Source organism: Excalfactoria chinensis, chromosome 2 (genome assembly GCF_039878825.1).
Source record: "Excalfactoria chinensis isolate bCotChi1 chromosome 2, bCotChi1.hap2, whole genome shotgun sequence".
NCBI lineage: Eukaryota > Metazoa > Chordata > Aves > Galliformes > Phasianidae > Excalfactoria > Excalfactoria chinensis.
Genome location: NC_092826.1, coordinates 83,283,570 through 83,302,863, shown reverse-complemented (window position 1 = coordinate 83,302,863; position 19,294 = coordinate 83,283,570). Strand labels below are relative to the sequence as shown.

Below are 19,294 nucleotides of genomic sequence, written 5' to 3'. Positions count from 1 at the left end.
GCAGTTAACAGTGGTCTTATAATTTGAGATCAGCAAGACCATGGGAGCAGCCTGGCCAGCAAATAAAACCTTCCACACAGAGAACAAATGCTGTCCTCTGCCTGGGTCAAGAGAGTTGGTTGGCTACAAAACCAGGTTGGCCACTGCAGCCAAATCTACCCTTCTAATGAAGGAGAGACAGGACACTGAAACAGATGAAGCTTTTGTACAAGCCTACTTGTCCAGACGTAATTTTTTTTCTTCTTAAAACACTGTGCTCCCGCCTCTGTCATCTCTACTTCTACTTCTCTTTTCCTCAGCACAAATTGTTAACACAAGCATTTTGACAAATAACGGGCTTGGTAGTAGGCTCTTTGGGCTGCCAACTGTCTAATTCAGAAAGCAGGACTGTCACATCTGCCAGACTGGCTCTCACACCTACTGTCTAAGGTAACATCATACACTTTTCAAAGTCATGCTAGCAATAATGACATTACATCTCAACATACCATATGTTCTTTCCCTGCCTCAGGACACACACCAAAAGGAGTCTACACATCTTTTTATTAAAGGATGACTAGCCAGCATCCTACAATGGCTGATAAGCTCAGTTCACTGCAGTATCTTTTGTTTAAGGATGTGAGCGCTGTCCCCAGTGACACATGCTAATGTCAGCAAGTCATGCACAAATGTGAGTGCCCTGTTAGAGATGGGTCATGATTTGTTAAGCATCTAACATACACTTGGCATTTTTTAAGCTTCTAAAAGGAGATACGATCTCTCTTTTGGTAGAAGATTTCTTCTTTCTAACTTCTCAAAACAGCCTTCCTTCTTTGAGGCCTACTCGCATCAACCTTCCCCTTTCAGTACTGAATGCAAAGAAAAGGGAAGAACATCAAGAAAGAAAAAAATTGGAACGTGTTTTATTAACTGGCACAGCTACGAGATCAGACAGCTGAAATACACCTTTCTTTCCATCCCTTCACTTCATATGTTCCCTGTGGGACATCTCCAATTCTGCTTTTTTCTTCCGACCAGAGGCCTGAAGAAAGCCTCCATCCTGCCTGGGCTTTTGCTTGTGTTGTGGGGTGATCTTGGAGCACATGAACTGAATCCCTCCCAAGAGGAACTAAACTAGACGCACCAAGATGTCCTGGAGCACAACCAATGGGCATGTACTCAGTGGGACCTTACCACTCAGAAGGAAAAGAAACCCTGAAACGTGCCTGATGTGGTCCTCAGGATCCCAGCAACAAGTTTGGCACCATACACATCCTCCCCAGCTGGTCTACATGACTTACTGATGCTGTTACAACCATAAAAACAAAGTATTTTTGCTGTCATTCATCTGAATGCCACCATAAAAAAATAAGAACATTATATTATATTCTAATTTAATATTACAACAGCCTAATGGTGACAGCAATCTTGAAGCAAACAATGGAGAGAGAGGGAAGAGAGAATAAAGTAGTTTCTGTTACAACAACTAACCATTTCTGTAGCTTCAAAAGTAATTCTATTACTCTTACCTTCTTGCACCTAAACAGTAATGAACAGCTAGAGAAAGGAAAATATAAACCAAACTGAATTTAAAAAACAAACAAACAAACCCCACAAAACATTACCTTTCTCCCACTAAACTGCATGCAAAAATAGTAAATTTTAGGCAGTAGTTGCAAAAACAGCCAGTAGAAAATTTCAGGCAGTAGCAACTTTTTAAGATGACTGTGTCAACACCTCAGCTTAAGGCAAATAACCTCTGATATTTTTCTCAAGATGGGTCTTCTGGTCCTTTTCCTACATCACTAAAAATCTTGGTATTTCCAACATCTTTCAGCATCTCCTAATTAATTTTAGTAGTAGGATGTTCAATCCACCATTTTGCAGCACACGGAAGGCTAAGAATCCTGTGTGATGATGCCTAACATTCTCAGTTACCTCTTCCAACTACTAGGAACTACCTACTGAGCTCACAGAGGCTTGCAGACCATTTGGAGGCTCACAGGCTGCTGTCTGGAAACCACCCATCTACACAATCCAGAACACTTGTGTATAGGTGGCTAATATAAAGATGTTAGCGAAGATGATGGTAAATGTACAAAGGCCATATGCAAAGGAAAAACTCACCAGTGTTGATGCCTTATCTGAAGAAGCTGGAGCAATCTTCACTGAGGAGCAATCTCCAAGAGATGCTGCCTCAGTGGGGGTCAGCCCTTAAATGAGGTCTTAGAGGAGGTGGAGTTGAGCTCTACCCCTTCTGGGAGCACAGCTACATTACTCTCCCCTGTTCAGGCTGTGATACCAATCTCCCATACAACTTGCTGCAACGTAACCAAGAAGGGACAAAGCATCTTTTCCTCACAGTCTATTTTTCCCCTTGCAAGCAACAAGAGCACAGAACACAAATGTTTCACTGTAAGTTGTTAAAAAGTACTCGGTGATGGAAACTGCCTTGCACTCCCAGTGCAGGAAACAAATTAAAGCTGGTTGCTGCATTCAATTCAAGACCACAAATGACCCTGAGCACTGCTCAAGACTTCTGAGGACCTGGCTGAGGCCAAGTGAAACCCCTTCCTGGTACCCCAATATTTCTCAAGAGCTTTCCCTCTCCCTCTTGTGCCTCACCCTGGCCCTTCATACATGAGACATCTCTGAGCTCGCTGCAAACAGGAAGCCAAAATGAGGAGGAAGTCTGTGTAAAATCCACAATCTCACTTCACAACTACTGTCCGTTTTCATGAATGAAAAGGGCAAAGTCAGCAGGGGAAGCTGAGCCCTGTCACCACAGCTAACCTGCTGTTTGTCCCCTTTCTTAAAAGCAATTTGCATGTGTTTCCTTCAAAGACAATTGTTTCTATGAGCAAAACACACAGTTTCTAGTGAGCCTGATTTTTAAGAGAGTAGCTTTGCACTTCTCATCTTGCAATTAAAAGAGCCACCTCAGAAAGCTTGGGCCTTTAATAACTGACCTCAGTGTTTAAACCACATTCCTTAGGGGCTCTGTGTGGAAGGAGAGTGGGTGGTTGCAAGACTAGTTCTCCCACCAACCCCTCGTCATGTCACTTTGTCTGTCACCCTCTGGCACCATTTGCTACCATGGACATGGGAAATGAAAGAGAGAGCTGTTGGCTTAGAATAGAGGAAAGCTGGAAACCCAAAAATACAACATTTATTAAGGAGCTAGGACCCTTAAAAGACCAGCTAGTCCCATAAGTGGTGGAGGTCAGGACAGCTGGTTTATGGGGCTTTGCCTCTGGAATGGTAAGGGGCATGCTCTGAGCAAAGCTGGCTCAGCCCTGGGAGCCCCACAACTGCTCACAGCCCGATGCCCTCTCCCATCTCCAGCAGCATGGACAAGCCTTTCCTTCAGAAAGGTCACTAGCATGTCACCGCCCTACATCCGACAGCCTGTTTAATAAAAGTGTGAGGAATTCAAGGTCTTTGTGATCTCAACCTTTCTGTTAAATTTAGCTGAAGCTGGCCAGCTTATTCCAAAGCTATTACAGGGAGACTAAGAGAAAGATAGCGAGCACAAGAAAGAAAACAAGCTAAAATATCAGTCCTGGCCCTTGAAAAATGATGTTGGACTGGCAAGAAAGGTAAACAATCAGATCTGATGTGAAAATTCAGAGCTGCGGTGCTAATTCTGCAAGATTAATTAGCACCAAATCCAAGCAGAGCTTTGCCCAGGGAGATTTATTTTACTTATGCTGCTGTGAAACACAGCTTTACTTTTACTCACCATGAACTGCATTCTGCTTATGAATAATATTAGTTATGTTTCCTGGGGAATTAAATTGTAATCTTTCCTCCGTTCCATTTAACACATTCGGTTTACTACTGTAACTTGTTTGTGATACCACTCAATTGCAGCTACAGAAAGTGGGACAACATTTTGTTCCTATGCAAGACAGGAAAAGTCTATCTGTAGATTTAGGTACAGATAACGGAGTCAGATCTGCTTCAGATGACACAGGACAAGTAGGTGTCTGGGGTTTTTAGAGGGAGGTGAGGAAGAGAAAGGGTTTTTCCCCTGGAGGATCGAAACAAGGTACTTTTTCTTTAATGTGATTCATGATATAAGATAGATAATGACAACATCAGTTACAAAGCTCAGTTTGTGGAAAATTCAGAATGCTGCATGTTGCTATGGACTTAGCGAGCACAGTTTGGAAACAGAGGGAAAAAAAACCCACAAATTTCCAACTTATTTTGGATATTGTACCTCTAGACGAACATACATGTAGTGATACGGGCTGAAGTGCAGTCTGCTCTCTTCAGGATTTATTCGGACTGAGGATAAAACTGCTTTCAACCTGCAAACTTCTGTCATCACAAAACTAGCACTCACTCAGCACAGTTTTATTCTTCAGCACCAACCAGTGCACATTTTAATAGTATATTCTCCTCTCCATGCTCCTTGATCTCACACCTAGTATTTCATTTCGGTGTCCACCACCAGTGACTGCGGCACCACGTAACCCTCCCGTGGCCAACGTCCTGCACAAAATGAAAGTAACCCAGCAGCCAGCCTCTGCAGAACCACCAAGGTTTGCAAGGAAACCAACTGCACAGCCTTCCTTCAAAGGGATGGAAAAGACAACATCCAGCTTTCGGCAACTGGAATACAACTAAATAAAGCTAACGATCAGCACTCAATCACTTCAAAAGCAACACAGCAGCTTCTAGAAGGTTACAAACCCCCTCCTTCTGCTAGTCTTTGGACTTGTGTTTGATGTTAAAATGCACATGCTTCAACAACCAGGTATATATTTAAAGTAAAATATACTTCAGATTAACCAACATACGGCTTTACGCACAAACTAAGAGATTTAAATATCAGCCAGGCCCATTAAATGCCTTTAGGCTTATGCTAATCCAATATGATACAGAACATACCATTTCAGCTTAGAATCCCTTCAGAAGCAGGAATCACCCTTCTTACGCATGTAAGGGAACATCATTCAGCCCAAAAACGTGCAGAGAGACATCTAAGCCCAGTGAAAAGATCTCATCCGCCCATGAACTTGCTGCCTTCCTGGGCCTCTTTACAATTGTGATTGATTTCATTATCATCAAAAACAAACTGATTTTCAATAAAACACTGTGAGAGAGTAATCTGTTCTCCTTACTGCCACACAGCCAAATCCCCATGAGAGCAAACACATTTGTAACATAGAAAAAAAGCTAAATGGGAACCAAAAATCCTTCACTGCCATTTGAGTATTTTGGGTTGTTTTTTTATTCAGAAGTGCTTTCCTCAAAGCCCCTTCAAGTCAGTGCTCGCTATTTAAAATCTTTGTCTTTGAAAAACAATGGCAGCTGATCTGCAGGCAAAAACACGGCATACTTTGATTTTTTCAAACGCTGAGCATTACTGGCATCTATGAAAAAATGGATGTGGGCTCCCCTCCACTTTCTATCCCAACAACATCACAAGCCACCCGCTGGAAGTGGTAAAAGACTTGTAATTTGGGGGTTTTCCTGCATCATAAAGTTTCGCTGGAAACTCTCCACAATAAGCCAGTGAGGCTCTTTCAAACCCCAAATGTACCCATTTATGTGCTTAACATTCAGGACTTCAAGAAGTGAGCGGGGCTGCTCTGATTTGTAAGCTAAACATCGGCCCAGCCAGCAGTGTAACCCAAGCCAGGCAGCCATACCACAGCTAACTGCCCGGGGAGCTGAGCCTTCCTCCCTGCTTCTCCAGCTGCCCTTCCCTCTGTATTGCAGGGAACGAGGCGAACAACAAACGGGCCTTCTACTGTTGGCACTAATCACCTGTTAGTCATGTCAATCTGAAAGGCAAACTGACACGTCGATTCATTTTGAATGTTCCCAGTATTTATAATATCGTTTCTCTAGGACTGTGAAGTAGCTGCCAATTATTACTAGAATTTGGCACGCAGAAGCTTATGTATATGAAAAAACATGATCAAACAATATGCAGCTCATTAAAGGAAGTTTGTAACTCCGTTTCCTGCCCTAATACCTTGTTTTTATCTCCTGGAAGTATTTACAACACCACCTGATTAGGCTGAGCTGCTTATGTATTTTGAAAATACAAATTATGCCATCAGTCGTCTGCTGCATGACAGTAAACTTGCAATTACACAACTTCGGGAGCTCCCGCAGCACATCAAGCACAGCCCAGCCCCAAGCGCCAGCACTGCACAACCAGGTTACCCAACTGGTACCCACCCAGAAAGAAAACCGGGGCGTAAAACAGTTGAACCTTGTGCCCAGGGTGAACAGAGCTGCGTCTCTCTGGGTTACCTCTGCAGGCACACAAAGAGGGCAGCGCTTATAGAGCAGCCGGCAAGTCTAACAGTGCTACCTTAAGACTGATCTTTCACAGTCAGGCACCATGTCAGTAAGGCATGGGAGCCCTAATCCTATCTTAAAACCTCCTCCCATTCTTTTTCTTTCCTCCAGCTTGCCTTTAACACAGTGCTCCTCACAGAGACTAATGCAGACAATTCAGCCCTTTTTATCTGTGCAGAAATGAGCACCCAGGGTTGCTCCTGGCCTCCAGGGGCAGGATCCGGAGCTCTGGGACTGTGACAGCTCACCACAATTAATACACCACCACCAGGAGACACAGCCAGCTTAAGGACCTTGAGAAACCTTCCCTTAATGTGTACATACATCCTCATTTCTATCAGCCAACTTAAAAGCTCCTCCCTGCACAACACTGACAGCAATACTCGTAGCTGGCAGAAAAAGAAACGCAGGTGAAAGTGTAAAACTGCAGGGCTTAGGAAGGCTTTCCAGTCTCATATATCTGGCGCACCGCAATGAAATAATTCCCTCAATGGTTAACAGCCGGCTTTCTCTCTGCTGATGTGACACGCTATCTCGATTCACACGCTACCGGATTCCCAAGGCTGCAACCCATTCAGAAAGTCGGCGCAAATGCCACGGTCAATTTAAGATCTAAAGGAGGCTTTAAAGCAGCAGCTTACACCTGTGAAAGCCCAGTGCCAGCCTCCATTGGAGGGGAGAGCACCACCTGGGCGAGCCTTCCTGCCCTCAGGAGCCCCCGCCGCCGGGTGCCAGCGCCACAGCAGAGGCAGCCGCAGAGCCCTGCTCTTCTGCTTCTCCTCGTGACGTGGGAGGGAGCGGCGATTGGTCCCGCGCAGATCTGCATGGCACCAGTGATCTATTTATACAGCTCCAGCGGGCTGAAACTCTGCCTAGAAACTGCAGCCGTCTCTCCAGCTCTCGCGCTGAAGAGGGCTGGATGTCTCTCGTTCTGATTCCCGTGGTATTCCCCGCAAAACGACAATGATGTTAATTCTGCATGGGGGAGAGCTGCTGGCATGTTTTGCACGCCTTTCTGTACACCAGCTTCAGGACGCTTGCACCCGAAGGATTATCAACTTCGTCGCTGGGTTTTAGATTCCACATCTGTGATTTACGACACGGCCAGCACTATTAGGCATAGGCTAACACTCCCCATTAGGCTCAGTTAGTCAGTAGGCACTGAAAGCTTCTTTTTTTCCTTTTTTTTTTTTTTCTTTGGCTTAAACATGTGAAATAATACAACAACAAAAAGATTAACTTAGAGTCATTCTATATCCAACTGTCATTTGTGAGACTTTCTTGTATTATTAGTCAGAGCTTCTGGTGACAATATAACCCACAAGACTGAAACTTGAGTGGTTTATGCATGTCATCAGAGCCTGAGATAAAAATGCTGCCATTGAAAGTGGGAGTATTTAATTTTTTATAATACTTCTGTGCTAGCATAAAGCGTTCATTTAATTTACATCGATGACTTCTTTTCTTAAGGTATTTGTATCTGTTTGATCTTTTACAAATATCTAGTTCTTTTCTCCCAGCTGATCCAGCTGAGCACTTTGAAGACATTTTGCTACGACTTTTTAATCAAAACTCCCACAAACCCTCAGGGTTTGAGGTTTTTTCTCCTTCCTTCTTCCACGGCAGGTCACAGCAGTTGCAAACACGTTACTGCAGTCCCCGTTCCCAAATCTCAAACGCTAACATGCATCTGAAGAGGCAAGGATCAGTTCTGTTACACGGAAACCACCACTTGTTGACTCCATGTTAGTACAGCCACGCTTGCAGACACCACAACTGGCCACAGGGCACTACATACCAGAACCTCATCACTGACTTTACTACTACTCGAAAACCTCACAAAAAATCAAAGGTCATCAAAGCATAAAACAAAAACAAAGTGCCTGCTGGAATGAAAACCAGATGGATCAGTTCAGTTCATTGCAGTTTTCTAATAGTTCACATCGCTCTCGTGCTGCTTCCCTATATTCGTGGATTCATACATGCACAATTTTGGGAAGCGGAGGGTTAAGAAAGAGGTTTTATGAAGAAGCAAAGAAGTAGACACTGAAGAACTGATTCATCAAACCAATTAAGCACATGATTAATTTCCGTTGTCTTCAGTGGAGCTTGACTACGGTTAAAGCACTCTGTTGAATCGGGGTCCTCAAAACGTGTTTGTTCTTATCCAGGCTTTAGGTGAAATGAAACACTGAATACGAACTAAAGGTAGGGAAACGCTCAGGTTTAGCAAGTTAGAGCCTTGTAGGAATTCTGCTGGTTAGGAAAAACCCCATAGTGGCTGTGTAAATTTTCATCACCTCTAGCAGTTTTTGAATAATGCAGTGGCCTTTTTGGCAGCTTCACGAAGCTGTAATCTGCACAAGAAGTTCTACAATGTCTCAGCACTTCCTGGGGACTTTTAGCAGTAGGATAGTCTTGCAACACAAGCAGAGATAAATCATTTTCTAATGCATAGTAATAAATAATGTATCCCCCATAGTACATAAATTAAAGCCGTAATTCCATCCCGGTTCCGTGATGACACCAGAAGCCCAAGATGGAATTTCAGCTTCGTTATGACCAGTCAGGATACACATTATTCCTTAAATTATGTTCTGAGAGTTGATAATGAACTGAGAAGTTCTGAAGGCATTACCAAAAAGAAAGAACATGTAATTACAAGAAGAAAGCAGAATTATTAAGTCAGATATTGTTTGCAGAGCTTGCGAAAGTAAGCACTAAATCTCATCCCTGAAACACCCACTCAGCAGACTTTTGGTGAGGCAAGCACAGAGCACTACCACTACCAAAAAAAAACGTGAAAGTTCTGCTAGTAGCAGAGAGCAATGCACCCCCCCCACAGCAAACAGTATGAGACTACACATGAAAGTACACTGTGATGTACAAGCTGTACACGAGCATGACACTGTAACGTACACTTACAACCCTGAAACTACCCACACCCGGAACCATACACGGTATTTTACTTACAAGTCAAACGAGTAGTGTGCACATATGCAACAAGCCTAAAATACCAAGAGAAACCCGCGACAAGCTTCCAGTCCATGTTCCTCTTCAGCAAGATATCTACTGAACAAAGTAAAATGCTCACAATGGGGTGTTTTGGTGCTTCTGATTACTGTAGAGAAAACACGTGTAAGCTGCAAAAACTTTTCAAGAAGAACACGATCCTATTTCTTTTTTCTGCAGACAATTTCAAGAAACCTTATGAAAGCACTGAAGACATCTTACAGCCCTAATAGCAAGCACGCTATCAGAAGTAGTTTAGAAGTATGAAGACAAAGAGCCAAAACAATCATCATCTAGAATTATCTGCTGTAGTCACCCTGGACTTTTGTTACCAATTCCCATGAGTTTTAGCAAATCCTGCAAGATTTCAAGTAGGCCCAGAGTCAGCTTTCTTTCTAAAGCAAGAAGAAAATAACCTTCCGACCATCTCATACAAACAAAGCACAAAACTTCACAGCGTCTCCCATTGCATGGTTCCAAGTTCTGGGCTTTTATTTTTGGTTCTATTCACATATTTGATCTTTTATCTACCCCTCATCGTTCTTGATAACGTGAGAATGTAAGCAGCACTCATGCTCTCTTGCTCTCCCCTTAAATTTTCAGCTTAGAGAATTACAAGGAAAAGTAAAGAAAGGGAAACCTAAAGATTATGATAAAAAAGTCATATAGTCACATAGTGCAGGAAGTTGATATTCAAAAAAGCTGCAAATGTTCAAGCCTCGAGTAAGTTTCTGAATATCTGAGGCTTCCCCACAAGCCACGTATTACTTGTTCCTTGCCTCCCTCTTTCTCTTCCTCTTTCCACTTCCTTCTTTTGATGTTACATAAATTGTTCAAACCTGAACACCTGGACTTACATTCCTGCATTCACAGTTGAGCACCTTAACAGGAATGGGCTAATACCCAGTCACGACTTCTCCTTAACCAGCAACATTTTACATTTGGATTTAACTATTTGCCTCGGCAATTAAGAGCACACATCTTCCAAGAATCCACTTTCTCACCTTTCGCCTCTCATGACTGTTCATACAAATAAAAAGGCAGTGAAAATCATGAGAAAACATAATGAGGACAAAGAGAGCAAGACAATCAATGCCTAGAGCTCCTTGCCTCCATGGTATCTACACGAGAAGCATATCATCACCTCTAAATAGCAACCTGAAACCTACTCAAGAGACTTACATAAGACGTGACTCAAGAACTAAAGCAACGAATGTCAAAACATTCAAAGACACAGTACCCTCTGCTCCTAGTACTAAAGGAATAACTGCTGGCAATATACAAAGGAGATTGTTGCAACAGAGAAAAATTGCAGTAAAAACTTCTTAAGAGATTCAAAACCACCCAAACCAGTGAAGCCACACACTTTGTAACAGAAGTACAATACAACACTAGAAAAACTTCAACCAGATGTGGTCTCAAAACATTCCTTACGTCTCAGCAAACTGATAGAAGCTCCCACCTTCCAGCTGCCTTTTCCCGGGGGCTCAGGGAAAGGAAATGTTTCCACTGAGACCTTTTAGCTAGCAGGTTATATTGCTTGTGATATGTGGCTCATAGGAACGGCAACATAACACAGAGACTGGAAGGTGACCCTGTAAATAAATGTCAGCTGCAAAATCAAATACCTTTCCAGGTCGGAGCCAAACAAACATTGCAATATTGACAACATAAGCTAAATGCTGAAGAAGAAAGAATCTGCAATGAAAAGAAAAGGAAAAAATCCTGGAAGTAAGCAAGAGGCAACGTGAGAAGGAGAGAGCACACTGCAAACTTAACATTTGTACAATTGTGACTGATTCGGGTTCTTCCCATGCTCATCACCACACCATCTGTGCTTAAATAAAAATGGAAGGGTTCTCAATCACATTTTCATTCTTTGTGCAAATACCACTTTCACTTTCGTATTCTTTAAGGACTACACAAGTTGTTGATTCAGAGATTCATCTGAAATAATGCTTACATAACACATACCGGATTGATTCACAGTTTCTGCCCAGCAAACTTCTGAGGAATACAGTCATTGCACTGGTCATAAGAACATTCAGCAGGATCTGCTGCTCACAATGCTTTTCTTTCAGTCTGTGAATTATGGTAAGTGACTTGCACTCTGAAAAGACATCACATACAGCTGAGTTTGAGCACCACCCTCGTTAATTGGTTTTCTTTCCTCGCTCATTGGCACAATACACAAGACACATGTCAGCACTCATACTGGCAGTAGTGAAGATTCCAGTGTTTGCAACTCAAGGAGAAGAGCAGGACTTTAGAACCATGTAATTACGAGGAGGAGGAAGAAGTGTTATTAAAGGGTCCCCAGTGCTGACACAGCACAATCCTGGAGAAACTCCAACACTTGTTACAACAATCTGTACAGCGAGGACTCCCCCCACTGATACCACATCCAGAGACGTTGACAAGGCACTACAGAAAATTCAAATCTCCCTCCCAGATGAAGGAAGGGGATGACAGAAAATAGTTTCAGTTCATAAGATTTTTAAATTACCTAACATTACTAACTTAAAATTACCCACTGCCGATGAGTCGTTAAGCTGTTCATATAGAGGCATTAAGAATCCAAAGCAGAAGCTGTTTCTACCATCAGATTATGGCTGGTGATTTGTTCTTGACAAAATATAGGACAAATGAACATACAACTAATACATACAGTGTTAATTATGCTGTGGAGCCACGTAGTAATCCTGATGGGAGTTCAAATGAGTTGTGATGGATAGGGACAGAAACAGTATTATATATAGCTTACACTCATACTCCACTAAGATGGCAGCTATAGCATGGGAAGACTGGGCTGTGAGGCTGAAATGATCACATGATGCTGCTAGATTAAATACTGGAGTGGGGTGAAGCTCAGAAAGCCAATTGCAACACTGCTCTGTTCAATACAGCTCCCATTCCCTATCACTGATACCAGCTCAAGAAACGATGTCACTGTTAGCGCACACCAGCCTTACAAATTCAACTTGTGAGCACACGGTGCTGAGGATGCTGTAGGGAGTGCTGATACTTCAAGACAGCACACTGCCAAAACACAGCTTTAGTTTGGAGGATGAGGTCCAACCAGCCCTGGGCAGCTCACCGAGTGCAGATCCTGTGGCTGAACACAGCATCTCCCATGGGAAACTGCCCTGGCTGGAGACAAGCCACAGCCAATCCAAAACAGCTCACACTGAGCAAGAGAAGAGAACACATGCGAAACATATACATGTTTATGTATATATATATTTAAGCTCCTTCAACAAAAAATACACGTTTACGACATGCAGTTCTATTTTCTGATGCTAAGTCTTTGTCGCCTCCTCCTCGCTCTCCCTGCAAAAAAATCTCCTCTCACTTTCCTCAATCATTAATCATATCAGACTAATAAACATTCCGGCAATGACACTGTTTAAACAACCTTCTCTCCACCCAAAATCCACTGGTAAATATTTTCACATACAAGACGGCCATCCCACAGCCCTGCCTTTGAACGCTAATCTAACAGAGCTCTGCAAGCCAGCACAGCAAAGAGCTGCTCTTTGGGAGGGGGAGTGCAGGAATGAAATGAGAGAGGGGCCTTTAAGATGAAATAAAAATAGACTCCCTTGATCCTACCATGGCATGGCCCAGACATTCTCCCTGTGGGGGAAGAAAATGCTTCTTACTGCAGTGATAGTTTTTATAACATTTTCTAATTTTTTTATTTTTTTTTTTCCTCTTTCCCCTGTGCAACTCCGCTTCCTGAAGAATGCTTTATATAAAAGACGAGACACTTGGCAACCCAGCTCTGCTGCTTTGTGAAATTATTTTGGCAATGGCCCTATGTGCAGACTGCATTAAGCACGTTGTTTATTTATTTATTTGTTTAGGGAGAAGTCAAAGGGAGCAAGCCATAGAAGTAATGTGTGGCATGAAAACCAGGGCAGGGAGGGGCTGGAGCCTTTGCTTTGGGAAAACCTCAGCATCCGAGAGGAGATGATTCCCAACCTCAAAAGTGTTAGCACTGCTCTGGGGCACACGCAGTGATTCCTGGATCCTCAGGCATTTAGCAAACATCAATTAATTAATTAATTAAGCTTCAATTCCACAACAAAGCTCAGTATCATTACACATCTATTTTGCATATGGGTAAAATGAGCTGCACGGTAAACCTAAGCCACTCCGATCTCGCAGTATGCCCCAAGGCAGGAGGCACGCTGTCTGCCTCTGCCAACCTCCCTCCCTCCCACTGCGAGTGAAACCAGGAAAAGGAGAAGTCTCCCCGTGGCACCCTCCCTCTCCCAAGGGCACATGACTCCTGGGGGACGGACCTCCACCGGTAACATCAATCTCCCCCACACCTCGCATCACGGCTGGGATGCACCTCAGCACTTTGCTGGCAACAAGTCAGGGTCAGGCCCTATGTATGACCCAGGGCTGTGTTCTCCCAGAAGCAGCAGCAAAAACTCCAAAGGGTTGAGGATTCAAACAAGAGACCCCCGTTTACTACGCGTACCACCACGTGTTCAGCAAGATGGCTGTAGGCTTGAGGACTAGGGCATAGAATGTATTTGTGCGTACAAGAAAACAAGATGCTTCTCTGAAACAATGGAATATTTTGCTTACAACCACAATTAGCTCCATTTATTTACACCGGGGACCAACAAGTCTTGGCAAGGCACTTAAGGGGACACCCAGCAACAGCAATTCACAGAACTGTCAATCTTTCAAGCTGAACAGGAAGGAGAGATGGGAAAGGGAGAGGACACAGTCTACCTACACAGAGACAGAAGAGCAGCCAACTCCAGCACTGCAGAAGAGTAAAGTTCTGCAATTACTGCTCTCCTAGTATTTCCAGACTGCAAGCAGCAGAAGGCCCAGGCCACCCCAGCCAGTGCTCAGCAGGCAAACCACCATGGAAATGCTGAAGCGGGGTCTGGTCGCTTCCAGAGGATGATACCGCATCTCTGACTAACACAGCCTGCTGCAGAAGGGTACAGAAAGGCCTTTTCCTCCACCTCAGAAGGGTGAGGTTGGCAAAAACAGCCTGGTCTTGGAAAAAAATTAAGCAGTTTGGTCTAAAAGAATGCTACAGCATTCTTATTGCTTGTTTGGGCCACTGATAAAGAAAGTTTCATTTTGTTCCTAGAAAAGAAAATTGACACAGCAATCTAAATCTGTCTAGTTTCTTGCTAGAAGGAGTAAAAACTTCTGTCATCTCCCCCTGCCTTGCTTGTTCTAGAACTTTTTCCTGGGATTTTTGACCTTCATTTCTAGACCAATTTCAATGTGATAAAGGTAGTTATCTCAACAGCAATGCACAAGCCCAATTCTACAAGATCTATTCAAGGCAAAGTGACTGCTGGTTGTAATATAAGTTCAATGTGACCAAGGCCTCAGGACAGCAAAAAGCAGAATTCAAGACATGGGCAAACCACAGAGCAAGCCCTGCCAATCATCGGTCCGCATCCTCCTCAGCGGAGCCCACATTCAGCTCCTCCAAAAAGGATTTGGGGATCTCAGTACTGAAAAGGGTCAGAAGTACAGAATCTCCACAGAGAAGGCCCTGGCAAAATTCCCCTCACCTGAAGGGAAGAAATGCCAAGACTCTACAACTCGTTCCCTTTAACCTGAAAACAATAAAATAGCATTTCATGTGGAGGTTTCAACCCCAGTACACCAACTTACAGGTTGTCCACAGCGGATGCATACCTTGGGCTAGGAACTGATTCTAGAAGTGCAGGTCAAGGACAAGCAAGGGAAACCTCAGCATGAGTTGTCTGAAATCATGGTCTAATTAACCCAACACAGGCAAATCTGAAGTCAAGAGGCTTTGGTCCTGCGTACATATACTAGGTATTAAGAGACACATTTTTCTCTCTTAAAGACACACATTTTGTCAAAATTTCACTCAATTTCACTCCAAGACATTAATAAATACACTTTTTCTTTAAATTTAGACCTCCTAAAAAACAAAATAAAAACAAAAACAAAAGCAAGTTATTTAAACACATCAGCAATGGCAACTAAGGGGAATTGAGGTATTTTAGGTAGCATCTGTTCATCACAAAAGCCTCAAGTGCACAGCACTGACATGATATGAAAGACAAAATTCCACAGTTTAAAATTCAGTTGCAGATAGTTTACTTGCAGGGGAAGGTGAGAATGTGACAGAGAGACAAGGTTTGAGGGCAAAGGGTAGAACAGGACAGCACAGATGAGAGGGACAAGACTGAGTTGCTTTTTGGCTTGGCACTTGTCAGTGAAAAAATAAGCGTGAGTCATAGTAAAGGTAACTCAAAGTGTGATGTGACTGCAGGGGAGAGCTGAGCAGACCACACTCCATGAGTCAGCAGCACAGATAAAAAGGGTGATAAGAAGCAGCAGATGGGACATGTCTTTACTAAAACAGCCCTGCAGGACACAGGCCTCCTTTGCTCTAATGAAACGTCCGTGCCAAGCTGCCGCGCGCTGGTGCATACACTTGAGATCCCATGAATCAAAGCAGCCCGCACGCTGAGGTTAGGAAAGCAGCAGGCAGACAGGTGCAGACAGATCCACATGCAAAAAGGCACAGAAAAGCAAAGCAACACACACAGACCCAAGTGAGTGCCCTGGGACAGCCCCAGCCTGGCTCAGACAGCGGGGTGGGGAGGAAGGGAAGGAGGGAAGGAAGCTGTCAGTGAGATCGTGGCATTCAGGCTGGCCGGTGGCCAGCTCTTCTGCTGCTGCCGCTCACACTGCCTTCCCAGCGCCTTATGCTTCACTGGCCAGCAGGCAGCCACAGCAGCACGGTTTGTCTACGTCTTGAGAAGCTCCCGGGCTCACAGCTCTGTCTCTGTACAGGATTGCAAACCCCGCAAAGCATTTAACCCCAAGAGACCAGGCGCCTTGTCCTTGGATAGAAGAAGCCATTATGATCATAGCCAACCTCAAATCAGGTGCAAAAATGCAATTTGCCACCTTGACCACAGCTTGCAGTGGCAGTTCTTCACTTTGAGCCCCGTCAGAAAAGATGAGGGCCTTCTGTCAGCAGCTCACATGAGGACAGAGTCAGCAGGAAAAGCTCAAGGCACCTCTCATCTTGCTTCTTGGCTGAGGTAAATTTATACCCTGCCTGTGAGGAGTAAGATGGAAAGTAAAATGCTCTATTTTTAGGCACAGGATCCTGCTTCACCAGGTTCATCTAATTTCTAAGAAACAAACCTTGGCAAAAGGAACGTATTTGAGGGTGATGAGAGATGACTTGTTTCATATCCTTTTAGAGCAGCTCATAGCATGACTAGCATGAATCTAAGCAAATCTGCTTCAGTCACATACATGTGGCAGCTGCTTCTATCTGGGAGAGCCCCTACATTCTGGCAAAATAGATTATCAGCATTTCATTTTTTCCAGCCTGTCGTGACAAAATCAGCACGTTGTGCCCAAGTATTTCAATGGAGTCAGAAGGTGTGTCTATTCCCTCCCGCCTCAAAACATCCCTATTTATAAGTGTCAGAAGTTGGCAGGTACATCGAGGAGGAGCAGCTGCCGAGCCTCACACGCTCTGCACAGCAACAGCTCTGTTGTAACAGATTAACAGGCAGAGAGAGAGAGACAGGAAAGCACTGCTCTTTCCTTCTTTACACACGTCCCTGCTTTCAGACACAGCCTCAGTGGCAATGAGCGCCATGGTGTATCTAAAGCCAAGCAGGACTGAAGCTGAGGCCTGCCCACCCCAGCCATGGCAGGGTCCAGCTCTGCATTGCGGCCACATGCTTCTGTGGGCTGAGCGCGCCTGCGTGGAGGAGGAGGAGGCAGAGGAATTACTCTCCTAAGGACAGGGCAAGTATCAGCAAAGGGGGAGGGCGGTCAGCATGCAAGAGAAACGGCAAAGTTAGTTTTCATTTCCTGTCGGTTTTAATCTCGTCAAGAGGCTTTGCTAGCTGCTACTTCCATTTTCTGGCCTGCCTGCTGAGGACTCACTCCCTGTACCCAATGGCAGCAGGCCCTTGCTCAGAGCAGCCCTGGTACCCACAGAGCAACCCCTCGCTGAGAACCAGGCTGCAGCCCCAAGCCCCCGCACCGTCCCACCTCACAGCTGGACAAATGAGCACACGTCAGAGCTTCCACTGTTTAGAAGAGAGAAATGTACCACATGTGAAAGCAGACGTGACTTTTCTTCTGCAGATTCAGATCTTCCTGTTACCCCTTGAGGGGTCTGGCCATCCAAAAACAACTTCGTGCTCACTTAGCTGCTGGTTTTTACACTCAGTGGGCTCTGCGATTTTCTTGGAACTCCTGATGCTCTTCTGTGCTCTCTGCAGGTGATCCCTGAAACACGCTGCACCATTTGCACATGGGCACAGAGTGCTTGCTAACCTGATGGGAATCAGTGACGAACTGCTATTGAATTGCTCGAGCGCAGGCTCAGCAAGGTCCAGGTAAGTGCTGCACCTGTGTAACTCCTCAGAACAAATTAATGACAATTTCTGATAGCTCTGCAAAAAGGGTTCATATGTCCCTCGGCCACAGTGCACTGGTAATATAAGCATTTATGTGTATTGGATTTCAAAAGCAGCCATCGAATCACTCAGCCACCCAACCCAAGATGTGAGACACAGCCTGGCAGGGGTGACACCCTGCAGCAAAGGTAGCTGAGGACAGACAGACGTCGAGCTAGGAGAGCAGAAGGCAAAGGTACAAGCAACAGAGCACAGGGTTCGTGTTGCTTAAACAGCACAGTGTGTGCCAGGAGCAGTAATTCCTACCCTGGGTGAACTGTGATCAGGAGCAACACCAGAGTCATGTGCAGCAGAGGAAGTCATGCCTAAAAGAGATGGAAAGGGAAAAATCAACCAATCCTCAGCCTGAATGTTTCTCTGTAGATTTATCTCAGCACCGCATCCTTAATTCCTTCCCCAGTTTCCAAGAACTGCCAGTTCATGCACACAGTGAAGGACAACACTGAGCCTGCCTTGTATCTTTGTGTTCAGCTGATGTTTGCAAAGCTCTCTGAGAAGAAAAGCACCAGAGTCTGGCAGTGATCAGTGTTATCTCACATTATCCACATGTGTCTGTGAACTTGCTGCCCTTCACGGGACCCACAGCCATCTCTGCAGTCCTGAAGAGACAGGAGCGTAAAGCAGTAAGCAGCATTCTGCTGGCCTTATTCCAGAAGAGATTATGTAGCTGCAGCACATCAGAAGACAAAATATCTAACTTCATTTCTAAGATCTCTGAGCAGCGCTCAGTCTCATTTGCTGGTTCACAACGAGACCAAATTGAAATACAAAGTCACTTTCACGAGATCCAAGAATACAACTGGGAACTAGAAATGAATCACTTCCTCACATTAAGCAAGAGGGGCTCAAAAGGTACCCCCACAGACACACATTTCAGCAAGTTCATGCTTCAAAGTGCATCCATCCTGCACCAAAGCTCCCCTCCTCTCCAGTCTGGTAGCCCAGGAGTGGGCCAGGGTCTGAGCAAAGAGCAGGAGGAGACTCGTGCCCTACTGTGAGGTATGGGTGCTAGCTCACACACTACACTCACCCCTATATGGCTGCACAAGCACATGCACATGGTAGGTAGAGTTTGTTTTTGAAACACACGTTTATAAATGTCAAAACTAACATGCGCATTTTAACATCAGATTATGACAAGCCATACTATGTTCCGATGCTGTATCTATTGAAACCATACTAATTCAGTTTCTCTTGAGAGCAACATTCAGGAAGTTAGGCGCTTGCTGCTAAAGTCTTGAAGAAAACTTTGTTTGCTTGTTTTCCTCCTATTTCCCAGATCCTAATTTAAGGAAGCATTTGGTTATGTGACAAATGTTTCATAATCTCTTTCTTGGGAGTTTTTGCTGAAAGTCTGTTTTCATTTGTAAGTAGCTTGATATAAGTTATATACAAACATATAATCTATTAAGCAACAAACAGAAAATGCGTTGCTGATTATAATAAGAAGTTGCAAATTCAGAAGCCTCCCCCGCCCCCCAGAAATCCATGTTGGGCTT

The 19,294-nt window shown here is 44.3% G+C and overlaps 1 protein-coding gene across 7 annotated transcripts in view; it reads right to left on the bottom strand.

Moving 5' to 3' along the window:
- The window catches only part of ATXN1 (ataxin 1), a 194,226-nt gene that overhangs the window by 142,990 nt on the left and 31,942 nt on the right, over positions 1–19,294 (bottom strand). For 2 of the 7 annotated variants that reach the window (XM_072329073.1, XM_072329074.1), the window contains exon 3: positions 18,042–18,100. The exons of the other annotated variants lie outside the window; for them this stretch is intronic. The gene's annotated coding sequence lies outside the window, so the exon portion shown is untranslated. The remainder of the gene's footprint in view (positions 1–18,041; positions 18,101–19,294) is intronic. 7 annotated transcript variants of the gene reach the window in all.